General features: G+C 40.2%; 1 pseudogene; it reads left to right on the top strand.

Annotated features, from left to right (window-relative positions):
- The first annotated feature begins 12,800 nt into the window (after positions 1-12,800).
- Positions 12,801-13,492, top strand: LOC138807700 (Golgi to ER traffic protein 4 homolog pseudogene; annotated as a pseudogene).
- The last annotated feature ends 232 nt before the right edge of the window (positions 13,493-13,724 follow it).

Here is a 13,724-nt window from a genome sequence, read left to right as displayed (position 1 = left end):
ATTTCCTTTTTTACTGGTAGTGTACTGGAGGTAAGACTCTCATGGACATTTCCTGCTCAAATTGGCCTTGAAATAGGATCCTCAAATCTCAGCCTCCTAGTTAACAAGAATTACAGTTGTCAGACACTGTTTTCTAGCTTCATTATTTTTTGTCAGTCCTGAGGCTGGAGCTATGGGCGTGGGCATTGTCCCTGAGCTCTTCAGCTCAAGGACAGTGCTCTAACAGTTGAGCCACTGTGCCACTTAAAGTTTTCTGGTGGTTAATTGGAGAGAAAAATCTTATTGACTTTCCTGACTTGGCTGGTTTTGAACCATGATCATCAAATGTCAGCCTGCTAAGTAGCTAAATTTACAGGGTTGGGCCACCAACCCTGTCTCATTGTTCATTTTTTTTTTGGAGGGGTCCGGTCGTGGGTCGTGAACTCTGGGCTTGGGCTCTGTCCCTCAGCTCTTCAGCTCAAGGCTAGCTCTCTACCACTTGAGCCACAGCGCCATTTCTGGCTTTTTTCCATTTTGCTTATTTGCTGCTGAGGAATCGAACCCAAGGCCTCATGCATGCAAGGCAAGCGCTCTACCACTGAGCCACCTTCCCGGCCCCTGATTGATCATTTTTGTATGTGCATATAAAGTACTTTGACTACATTTAGCCTGTCTACTTGGCCTTCTCCTCTCATTGCTACCACCTAATATCCGTATAACATCTCTCTTAATCAAATGATCAAAGTAAACCAAGCAAAGGGAGACATAAAAAGTATATACTACTTCTAAGGTTGTACTGACATGAGCACACTATCACTTTAAGTTAAAAATAAATAAACAGCAAATAAGGCAAAACATCTAGGAGATTCAAATTTAGGGAAATTGAGCAAAGTAAATCCTCATTTTCATGTTTCAAGTCAAAGTAAAAGGAAAGCAGAAAATGCTGTAGGCAGTTCTAGGCAACCGTGAGACTTAATAGTCAGATGCAGTATATGATAATGTCGTTTGAGTAAAATGTGGACAGTAGTAATGTATTGCTTTTTAAAAATCCCTGAGTTCAGTGGTTGTGCTGTGATGATGTTGAGAATGTCCGTGTTCATAGGATGTATGTTATATGTTCAAGGGTATTGACACTGTGATGGCTTTGTCTAAAACTTCATTGGGTAAACCTAGCTACTCAGATGGTGAGATCTGAGGATAATGGATCAATTCTCTCTAATTAACGACCAAACATCTAGAAGAGGAGCTGTGACTCATGTGGTAAAGCACTAAATTTGAGGGGGGACAAAAGAAAACAGAGACAGATCTCAAACCATGAGTTCAATTTTAAAAAATGATTGGGGAAGAAGGCAAAAGGATGTCAAAACCAAGAGTGAAATATATCATGAGATTTTGGAGATTACCATCTAAGATCCCTTTAACCAAGAATACCTCTATTAGATGACTTTTTCTTGTGATTTTTGTTGTAGGCAAAAATGTATTAAATTACATAATAAAAATATGGCTCTCTGAACTCAAACCAAACAAGAAAAGCCTACCTTGTGCATGCCTATAATGCAGTGAGACCCTCTTATCCAAATAACTGCCAGAAAACTGGAAGTGGCTCTGTGGCTCAAGTGGCAGAGCATTAGTGTTGAGCTGATGTGCTCATAGACAGTTCCAAGACCCAGAGTTCAAATCCCATGACATGATGGAAAAAAAAGAAAATATGTCTAAAAGGACATTTAAGGGGCTGGGAAGGTGGCTCAGTGGTAGAGCACTTGCCTTGCAAGCCTGAGGCCCTGGGTTCGATTCCTCAGTACCACATAAGCAAAAAGAAAAAAGCCGGAAGTGGTGCTGTGGCTCAAGTGGTAGAGCGCTAGCCTTGAGCTGAATAGCTGAGAGACAGCGCCCAGGCCCAGAGTCCCAGGCCCCATGAACGGACCCAAAATAAGAAAAAAAAAAAAAAAAAAGGACATTTAAATTATTTTGTAGAACGTTTTGATTTATGGAGAGTATTTGTTTGTTTGTTTCTTAATTTTCAAGCCATTACTTAATGACCATTATTTTACTATTGGACTACCGTACTATTTTAATGTTTTTTTCAGTCATGGGGCCTGAACTCTGGGCATGGGACTTATCCCTGAGCTCTTTAGCTCAAGGCTAATGCTCTACCACTTGAGCCACAGTTCCACTTCTGGCCTTCTCTGCTTATGTGGTGCTGAGCAATCAAACACAGGGCCTCATGCCTGCAAGCCAAGAACTTTACCACTGAACTACATTCTCAGCCCACTATTTTAATTTTTATAGGCTGGAGGGTTGCTTTATTTTGTTTTGTATTTTCACATAATTGTTTTTGAAATCCGGGTCTCAACTTGCTTGCTTAGCTGGCACTCTACCACCTTAATCACAGCTCAAGCCCTGCGGTGCTTTGTAGAAGATGAACTTGTACACATATCTGCCTGGGCTGGCTTTGAACCACCATTCTCCAGATCTCAGCCTTCTAAGTCACTAGGATTATAGTGCCTAATTGACTTTTGTTTTCAAAACTGTCGCATGTAAGCTAGACATGGGTAGCTCACATCTATAATCCTAGCTGCTTCATGAGGCTGAGATGTGAAGCAAGCCCCAAGCAGGAAACTTTCTGACACTCATCTCCAACAAACTACTCAGAAAAGACAGGAAGTGGAGCTGTGTTTCAAGTAATAGAGTGCTAGCCTTGAGTTGAACAAGCTCAGGGACAGCATCCAACCTCTGATTTCAGACTCCAGGCCCATCACAGGGCAGGAAAAATGAAGAAGGATGTGTGAGATCCTACATGATGTGATACACCTAGGGGCCTTTTCCTATGCACTACCATGCTATTTAGAATTTCCAGCCACCACTATTGTGAGTGAAATAGACCTCTTATTCCTTATGAAGTATACAGTTTCAAGGTTTTTGTTAAATCATGAGAAAATGGACTGAGATGCTATACTTTTTCATCTTTTCCATAGAACTGAGGGCCTTTCACTTACTAGGTCGATATTTTACCACTTGAGCCCTGCAGGGCTCCAACCCTTTTATCTTTTACCGTTTGCTTTTCATATAGGGTCTTGTGCTAACTTCACTCAAGCTAACCTCAGAACCCAATCCTCCTATACCTCTGCCTCGCAGTAGCTGGGATTAAAGGCCTGTGACACCACAATTTGCCACGTAGTAGGCCCTATTCTTTTGGGAAAGATGATACAGACCACCGAGATGCATGTGTGTGTATGCTCAGAAATTGGTCATGACGATATATTTAGTACTGCGGGTGAATCTTCCTGGATGATCTGTATTCTTAATTCCTTTCACTCAAAAATTTGCTTCTCTGGGTGCTAGTGAGTCACAGCTGTAATCCTAGCTCTTCAGAATGCTGGGATTTGAGGATCATATTTTGAAGCCAGGTGAACCAGCAAAAGTCCATGACACCCTTATCTTCATTTAAACACCAAAAAACCACAAGTGGAGCTGTGGCTTAAGTAATATAGTACTAGCCTGGTGGGAAAAAAATAGGAATAGCAATTAGTTCTCTGATCAAGTTTCAGGAACAGCACCCACACAAAATCTCCAGATATCACTTGTGCTATTACAATGAGCTCTTGTGCTACTGCAAGACACAATTATACTTAATGGATTATCTCTACAGGACTGTTGGACTAAGAAATTCTAGTATTACTTCATAAGATATGTTCTTTCTGGATCATCTTTTTGCTCCATTGTTTCTTTGAGAATGATATTTTGATTTTGAAATAGAGGAAGAAAAATTCAGTGATGAATTTGGACTCTGGATCCCTCCCTCATCCATTATTGACAAATTCTCTCTTTTTATTTTTGGCAGTCCTGGGGCATGAACTAAGGGACTGGGCACTGTCTCTGAACTTCTTTTTTGCTCAAGGATAGCACCCTCCCACTTGAGCCACACCAACATTTCTGGGATTTTCTCTTTATGTGGTACTGAGTAATTGAACCCTTCATGCTTCGTTCATGCTAGGCAAACAGAACATGACAAAAGCATCATTCAGAATGCTGGTGGCTCAAACCTGTGATCGCAGCTACATAGGAATCTGAGATCTGAGGATCTAGATTCAAAGGGATCTGAAGCAGCAATAAAACAAAAAAAAATCCGAAATGGTGGTATGGCACAATACCCCAAGTTGAAGCCCACGTATTAGCGCGCGCGCGCGCGCGCACACACACACACACACACACACACACACACATTGAAAAATGAAAACATTCGTTGAATACAACCTGGTATATTATTTGCTGTGTATAAAACATTAACATGTATTAAACTTTTCCTTGTGCTTGAAGAAATTTATTAAAATTTTATAACACTACATAAATATAGCTAACTACACCAAACACAAATGTGTTGACCACATTTTTATTTGCCATATTGCAATTGTTACTGCAAACAGAGGACCTTTCCTTTTAATTTAATCTAATTATTGGCAGAAACTGGATCTCATATCTTGGTATTTCTCACAATAACTTTGTTGAAATTAAACATAAAGTTCTTAATTAATCAAAAGGGAAAATTACACTATATCTTCAGGTACATTCCTTTCTGCCATTTTTCCTACAAATGAAATTAATTGATTGTAGCGCTTAAAAAATCTTCTATGCCAAATTAGTACAAGATTTTGATTAGGCATGCAGAGTGCAAACAGCAATTGCCTCTGCATGCTGTGCTTTATTGTTAGTGGGTATTTAAAGACAAGCAAGCATGATATTTGCCAAGATTTGGTCAGAAGACATTCACACAAAAAATTTCAACAGACACATTTTTACTTGACCTATGAGACAATGTCTTGGTATATTATTATCTAAACTATGTTAGAGCAAGCTCAAACCACTTCTCCAATCTCAGGCGAATGCTTGACCAGCTGTTCATCCATGCTTAAGCAAGCAAAAGAGCTACTTACTCAGCTCCCAGGAGTCTGTGACATGTGTTTTGAGACAGGGAGAGAGAACATTTTCCCTCTCTAGCCCTTCATGCCAAGAGCTTTCCTAATACCAAACACAGTCCTGAGGGTGGAGCCTGCATCACTCTGCCCCCACAACATAGACCCTGAGTCTTCACAGTGGTGTATGATTTTTTTGGATGAATAAGTTTTGCATCAATGTTCATCAAAGAAATGCGTCTGTTGTTCTATTTCTTTGATGGATACCTGCCTGGTGTTGGGATGAGGGTTATGATGGCTTCATAGAATGTGTTCGGTGAACTTTCTCTTTTAATTTCATTGAAGAGTTGGAGGAGTATTGGTATGAGCTCTGCTTTGAAGGCCTTATAGAATTCTGCTGTAAAACCATCTGATCCTGGGCTTTTCTTGCTGTTTCTATTTCAATGCTTGAAATGGGCCTGTTAAGATGGTTTAACTCATCTTGATTTAGTTTTGGCATGACAATATTTGCTGGGAAAAGTTCCATTTATGCCAAGTTCTCAAAATTATTAACATAAGGTTTTGAGAATTATTTCTTAGAATGTCCTGAATCTTGGTTGTTTCTGTGATGATGATTCCATTCTCATCTCTGAGCTTATTTATTTGGGTGTGTTCTTTTTCTGATAAGATTTGCTAAGGGTCTGTCAATTTTGTTGATTTTTTTTGAAGAACGAATTCTTTGTTTTGTTGATTCTTTCTATAGTTTTTTTCTGGATTCTAATTCATTTAATTCTGATTTAATTTTAATTATTTCTTTCCGTCTACTGGATTGGGGTTTACCTTGCTGCTCTTTTTCAAGGAGGTTCAGATGTCTCATTAAATTGTTGGTTTCAGATCTCTCCAGTTTGTTTATGTAGGAACTCAGAGCTATAAACTTGCCCCTGAGTACTGCCTTTGCTGTGTTCCAGGGGAGTTGGTAATTTGTGTGTTCATTTTTGTTGAATAGCATGAACATCTGAATTTCCTTTCTCATCTCTTCCATGACCCACTCGTGATTCAGCATTGTGTTGTTCAGCCTCCATGTGTTACCGGACTTTCTTTGGTGGCTTTTGGTGTGGAATTCTAATTTTATTCCCTTGTGGTCTGAGAGAATGTAGGGTATAAGTTCAATGTTTCTGAATTTGGACAAGTTTGCTTTGTGACCTAAAATGGGGTCTAATTTAGAATATGTTCCATGTGCTGTGGAGAAAAACGTGTATTCTGATGTTGCTGGGAAATATTCAGTAGATGTCTATTAAATCTAGTTGATCTATGCAGCTGTTTAGATCTGCGGTTTCTCTGTTGAGTTTTTGCTGACTTGATCTATCTGGTGGGGAAAGTGGTATGTAAAAATCCCCAACAATTAATGTCTTTGGATCTATGTGGGATTTGAGGGAAAGTAGTGTTTCCTGGATAATTTGGGTGCTGCATTGTTTGGCAAATAGATATTTAGAATTGTAATACCTTCCTGCAGGAAAGATCCATTAATTAGTATGTGGCGACCCTCTTTATCTCTTCTCACGAATTTTAATTTGAAGTCTATTTTATTTGATATTAGGATTGCAACTCCCGCTAGTTTATGGGGACCATTTGCTTGGTAGATTTTGTTTCTGCCTTTATCATTGAAAATCTGTTTAATTTTATGGGCAAGATGTTACTCCTGAAGACAGCAGATAGAAGGAGCTTGCTTTTTAAGCCAACTAGACACTCTATATCGATTAATTGGAGAGTTAAGACGGTTAATGTTGAGAGAAAAGACTGAGAACTATTTGGGTATTCCTGCCATTTAATCCACCTTCTTGGGGCTGCAGCTACTGTTTTCTTCCTATGGTTCTTGGATTCTCAGTTTGGGTGTGGTTTCCTGGCATTTATTGTGGTCTTGTTGGTTTTCTATGTGTAGGACATCTTTAAGAATCTTTTGTAGGGCTGGTTTAGTGGAGATATATTGTTTCGATTTTTCTATTCTTTTATTTTATTTTATTTTATTTTATTTGAGAACATACTGTACAGAGGGGCTACAATTACATGGGCAGGATAATACATACATTTCTTACCAAGCATTGCAGCCTCCTCCTTTGTTTACCCTTCACCTCCCTTCCCTGCCTCCCTCGATTTTTCTATTCTATGGAAAGTTTTTATTTTGCCTTCAGTTATGAAGGAGAGTTTAGCTGGGTACAGTATTCTTGGTTGATAGTTGTTTGTTTTTAGGGCATGGCATACATCATTCCAGGCTCTCCTTGCATTGATTGTCTCTGCTGAGAAATCTGAGGTGAATCTAATTGGTTTCGCCTTATACACGATTGATCTTTTCTCCTTGACAGCTTTAACGTCTTTTTCTTGGTCTGAATTGATCCTGTGTGGATTATAATGTGACGGTGGGATGTCTTATTCTGGTATGGTCTATTTGAAATTCTAAAAGCTTCTTGTATATGAATAGGTCTATCTTTTTTCATGTTTGGGAAGTTCTCTGCTAGGATCCTGTAAAAAAAATTTCCTAGACCTTAACTTCTGTTTCTAGGTGCTCCTCTACACCCATTATCTGCAGATTAGGCGTTCTGATGGTTTCTACCAAGTGTTGAATAGATCTATCATATTTCTTGGACTTGTCTTGGATTGTTGTATGTTCTTTCTCTATAATATCTAGGCTGTCTTCAATCTTCGAGATTCTATCCTCTGCATGTTCTAACCTGCTGTCAAGACTTTCTACTTTGTTTTTTTTTATTTTTTTCTTCTAATTGGTCAGCTTTGATGGCTTCAAATTCTTTGTTGAAGCTTTGTTTTAGATCTTGTATGAACTTCTTTACTTCCTTAATTTGGTGTTCAATGTTCATCTCAAATCACTTAATTGATTGGTTATGGTTTCCTTGGACTCCCATTCCTTCTGTCCGGGTCCATTCAGAATTCCATTTGTGGTCTCCCTGACTTCCATCAGCTCTTTGTTAATGGATTCCATGAATGTCCTTAGTGATCTTTGTGTATTCTCATCCTGCTCTGTCAATTCCTGTATTACTCTTTGATTAGCTTCCTCCCATTTGTGTGATTCCTGTTGTTCTCTTTGAGTGTTCTCAGCCTGCTCTCGTCATTTCTGACTTTCTCTTTGAGTGTTCTCAAGCTGCTCAGGCAATTCCTGTATCAGCTTTTGAGTAGCTTCCTCACGCTCATGATATTCCTGTATTAACCTTTAGTTTGCCTCCTCTTTCTCCCTATCATACTCATAGAGAGTCATTTTTAGATTTTCAGTTTTTTCCTGTATTAACCTTTAGTTTGCCTCCTCTCTCTCCCTATCATGCTCATACAGAGTCTTTTTGAAATTTTCAATCTTTTCATTTACCATGTTTGACAGCATTGTTTGTAGAGGTATTTGGCAACTCTCCGCTGGATAATTCATTATCTGTTCTGTCCCCTGATTATCATGAATGGGAGTTGAGATTCCTTGACTTGCCATTTTTCTTGTGTTTTTCCGGCTTACTCTGCCTTTTTGGGATGAAAATAACACCAGTTTTGTGTTAGAACACTATCTTAAGGCAAATACCAACCAAAGTCTGTAGTTGCACAGTCAAAAGTCTGTAGATACAATCTAGTTCAACATATATATCTATTCAATATCAAACATCTATATTTTAATGGGCTACGAACCACAAAGACGAATTTGGCAAACTAGAAATTATTAGATTTAGGGAAAGATGTGGGTAAAAATAGGAATAGAGGGATGTGGGAATGCACAGAGAGAGTTAACATAACTAAGTCTTAATCTCAAAGCGGGAAATAGGTTGGATAGGATGATAGGAGAGAGAGAGAGAAAAGAAGAACAAGAAAGAAGAAAGAGAAAAAAATAGAAAAGCAAAAATTAAAAAATAAAAAGTGCAATGCTTAAAAATTATGCAAAATGAAAACAAAATATTCAGAGAAGAACGTAGATATAATGAGAGAAAGGCCTATAAAGCAGACATGAAAAACTTAAAAATACTTAAAATATTGTATAGGTATAAAGAGGTAGTACTGCTATTAAAGAAATTAAGTTAAAGAGGTTTTGAATTGAGTAATAAATTTCTGGATTAAGTGTGTACACAACAGGGGATAAGGACTAATAATCGACTAGGAGTACAATTGAGGGTGTGCAGAACAGCAATTATGTCACACAAAAAAGAACCAAAGAGAAGAAAATGTGCAAAGAATGAGAATGGAAGAAAAAAATCAAAAGTTCAGTAGAGCTAAAAAAAAAATATTTTTTTGGGGGGGTCCGGTCGTGGGGCCTGAATACTGTCCCTCAGCTCTTCAGCTCAAGGCTAATGGTCTACCACTGCGGCGCGCGCCTTCTCGACCAGTGAGGAAGAATGAACACCACACCAGGAGTCTTCTCAGATCACGCTTTATTGGAGAGCCTTTTAGTTGATGGGAGAGCTTGAGCGCGAGAGAGCGTGCACCCAAAACATGGCCGCTTATATAGGGAATAGGAACACGGGTCTTTCTATCATTGGTCGTCTGCCTTTCACTGTCACCAGGTGCCACGGGATTGGCTGGGGACTCTAAGAGGCTCGCGCATGCGCAAAGCCCAGGACCCACTGTCCCGCCAAGCACCGCCTGAAATGGAGTGGTTACCTCAAAGCTGCAAGGGAATGGGGGCCATCTTGTAACAGCGTTTACCCTGGCTCCCTACATACCACTTGAGCCACAGCACCACTTCTGGCTTTTTCCTTTTTGTTTATGTTGTGCTGAGGAATTGAACCCAGGGCCTCGGGCATGAAAGGTAAGCGCTCTACCACTGAGCCACCTTCCCAGTCCCCCAAAATAAAAATTTTTTAAAAAGAAAAAAAAAAGAAAGAAAAATGCACACACACACACATTTACCCTAAAATAAAAATTATAAGAGGAAGAAAAAAAGTTACTAAGAGACATTGTCCAAAAGGTAAAATTTTTAAAAAATGTTTTAGAAAAAAAATTTTTATAAAAGGTACAAAAAAAATGTTCTTTGATTTTTTTGGGAGGGGTGGGAAGATCATGTATGTCCCTTGTGTCTGTAACCAGCCTCTTGCTGGAATCTCTGGTCTGCTTGCGGTTGATTTTCCTGTGGGTTGGTTGGTTTCTTAAGTCAGTTTCTTTGAGCAAGCAGAAAAATTTTCTGCTTTACCCAGGATTTTGTGATCCTCTTCCCAGGTTAGTTCAATGGGAGGGAGATCTGCTTTGAGTAACAAAAGAGGGAGATGGCTGTTTCTTCAAGTTTGGAGATGCTCTGATGAGGCTAGATTCTGGGTAGAGTTTAGGCCTTTCAGCAAAGAGTAGCTTTTCCCTGGTGGGCTAGCTTGTGAGACACTCACAGAGCCTAGCCTGGAGCCATTCTCAGAGTTTATGTTTACTGAATTTCAATTGATTGTCAAGGCTATTAAAGGGAGGGGCAGCCTCTGGCTCTGTTTACACGGTGAGGAAAGCCACTCCTGGGGCTGAAGGTCCTGAGCTGGGTGACTTTTCCCTGGGTGGAGCTGAGTCTGGCTGGTCAGGTTAGTTTCTGTGACCTGCTAAATGACTCTAGTTTTCTCCCAAGGCCTGAGTTAGAGTTAGCAGCTCAGCCGGGTGTTTGTCAGCATCAAAGATGGAGATCTCTGGTAGTGGGGGGGAAGAGGTGGCCTTCCCTCCTCTGCTCCCTGAGAAGGAGTGAGGATGTCAGGCTTCTACTCACGCCAAGTCTTGGTTCCTGGGTCGTCTCTGGTCTGCGACCTGCAGGATGAAGATGTCTGCTCCTTGTTGAGTAGAATCTGCCCACATGCCATGTCTGGCTCCTTCGTCCTGAACTCTCTGTGTTGCAGGAATTGCGGCTACAGACAAGTGCTCAGATCTTTCTGCTTGCCTGGATTTTCCCTCTCTGGCCTAACTCTCTGTATGTGATGGCACACTTGGTGTGATTCTCTGGCTTAAGACTGTTCACTGGAACACTACAACTGCTTTCTATGTGAGAGCTTGTTTTGCCTCCAGCTTCTCCTCCACCATCTTCCCGGAACTCCTTGGCTATAAATTCTTTTTAAAAATGAAGGACATTCTGCCAAGAAGATAGTCCCTTTTAAGAGAATGTGAAATTCAGTGGAAGTTAATAATTGTGAGGATTAAATGTTGATATATGACTGTTTTCTAATATATAATTAGCTCTGTGTGTGTGTGTGTGTGTGTGTGTGTGTGTGTGTTTTCTGAACCTGAGGGTGAATTCAGAGCCTGACTGCTGTCCTGGAGCCTTTGTACTTGAAGCACAGCTCCATTTCCTATTTGTGGTATTTAACTTGAGATTAGTGTCTCAGGGATTTTCCTGCTTGTCCTGACTTGGATCTTCACATCTCAGTCTCCTGAGTAATTAGGATCACAAGCTTGAGCCACAGATGGCTGGCCAATATAATCCTCTGGTTCTCAGAATGGCACTTCTTTTTCTGCTGTAAAAAAAGGCAGTGGCCACTTCATTGGCCTGCCTAGGCTAGGAGCATCTTCAGAGATTGTGGTTGGGGCCTTAGAATACTATGTAAGTAATACTTTCCCCAGCAACTATCTAAATAAACCTTATATTTGCTTTCAAACTTAAATTTCTATTAGACATATTGTCTTATTATTTCACAAAATATTGGGCTCCATTATATTTTCATATTTTCATACTACATATTTTAATATTATTCACATTCATTACCCGCTTTTGCCTGTCTCCTCTCATTGTTTTGTTTCCCCCTGTTTTTACATTTTCCCTCTCCCTCCCTTACTCTTACCCTCCCTTTATTTTTCTCTCCCTCCCTCTCTTTCTCTCTCATTCTCTGCCTGCCTCTCTGCTAGTATTTGCTTTTCACTTTCTGCCTGCATTCCACCTTTTAAGCAAAGCTTCAAGTTCTGGCTTTCTGCTGGTTAATTGAAATGAAAATTTTTAGCCAGGCATTGGTAGCCCTCCCCTGGAATACTAGATACTCAATTTGCTGAGATCTGAGGATTTGGCTTCAAAGCCAGCACAGGAAGACAAGTCCATGAGACGCTTATTTCTAATTAATCACCAGAAAACCAGAAATGGCATTGTGGCTCAAGTGGTAGAGTGCTTGCCTTGAGCTGAAGAGCTGATGGGTAGTGCCCAGGCCCAGAGTTCAAGCCCCATATCCGACCAAAAGATAAATAAATAAAACATTTCCATGGATTTTTCTGTCAAACCATGATCATAAATTAAATGTATTCATGTAGATAATATAGGAATTTACTTTTGTTGGGTTATTAAAAACTTTTTAAATTATTTTTGACAAATTATAATGAACCATGCTTTATGAATCTCATCTTTTTCTGAAATATTACAAAAAACAGTAGAGTTCTTCTACAGGGAATTCCTAATAGGAATTCCTGTTCTATATCAGAGTATATATCAACCATTTCTTTCTCCTGTACTCACCTTATCTTACTTCTTTCCTTTATTATTTTTATTTGTCAATTATCTTCAAGTAATTGTACAAAGGAGGTGCCATGTAACAAAGCAGTTGATGAATACAATTCATATTGATCCATCCCACCCCTACAACATTCACACCCCCCTCTGACACACCAGTTCCCTTATTTTTCTTAGTTTTGTAGTATATGCAATGAATTCCTTTTAAGAAAATTAATTTAGTTTATAGTGATTATAAAGAGGTTTTGTAGAGGGATTTCAATTGCATGAGTCAGATGAGTACATTGCCTTTCATACAGTATCTTCTGTATCCTCACTCTCTCCCAATAAGCTCGACTACATTCTGCCCATCCTCCCTTCATTTGTCTATCCTTTCCCTACCCTGCTCTTTGATGTACCAATTCCTGGTATTAATATTCTGAGGCTTTGACCTAGTCTTTCTAAAGGTTATAGTATTTGGGCCACATTGGCAGCAGCGATGTTGGAGCAGGCAGTCTCCTAAAATGAAGCCCACAATCACCTGCAAAGAAAGCTGCATGGAGAAATGCAGCCAGTATGGGGCACACCTGAAGTACTGGACCCTCTTCTTCAGGTACATATCCCAGAACAAGCCCTCTGAGGCCCAAGAGCTCATGTTCTCAGTAGCATACTGCTGTTCTTCCCTCATGGCCAGCAAAACAGCACAGAAGCACTGCTTATGGTGGTGTTTTAGTCTCCGACGAAGGCATAAGTGGATGTAGTGTCTGGCTAGGATGTTAATTTAGATGGACTCCAGAGCCCTGAAGTGTTCCAGTTGGGTTTCCTGGAAACAAGGCCACCCCTGGCTCCATCCATTTTGGGCACTGAGCCTGTGGAAAGAGAGAACTACTGGGAATCTTGATATTACTTCATAAACTCCACAGACAGCGGTGGGATGTGCCAACATGCTGGTGGAGGACTCCACGGCCCACAGCTTCCAAGGCAAGTGGACATGCTCGTGGCCCAGGCAGTGCTGCAGTTTCTCTATTGGAAAAACAAAAGCAAGTTGTGGACTTCATCATGTGTGCCAAGAAGCACCATCCATCAAGCACGGCTGCCCTCTGTCCAATCCCTGCTCCACTTCATCTGGTTTTTGCTGCTGACCATGGATGACGGCAAGCTGACCACATTCATGGTGCTGTGCAAGCAGTGCCAGCCTCCCTGTGCAGGCACCTGATACATGACAAGTACCTTGACAGGACAGAACTGTATAAGACAGTTCTCCCTCAGGGTTCAACCCAAGCTTTCGTCTTCCTATGGAGGCACTCACCCACCTTTTGGCCTCCCTTAGTTAGTCTATCATCTAAAATTTTCTTTCTTACTTATGCTCTATGTATTAAAATTCTTTAAAGACATGCTAATTTGTTCATGGCTTTCATACTCACTGCTCTATTTCCTGAGATGCTTAC

This window comes from Dipodomys merriami, unplaced genomic scaffold (assembly GCF_024711535.1).
Source record: "Dipodomys merriami isolate MVZ:Mamm:240054 unplaced genomic scaffold, mDipMer1.0.p SCAF_428, whole genome shotgun sequence".
Taxonomy (NCBI): Eukaryota; Metazoa; Chordata; class Mammalia; order Rodentia; family Heteromyidae; genus Dipodomys; species Dipodomys merriami.
Note: the sequence above shows the minus strand (reverse complement) of the source record. Positions and strands in the feature narration are given on the sequence as shown.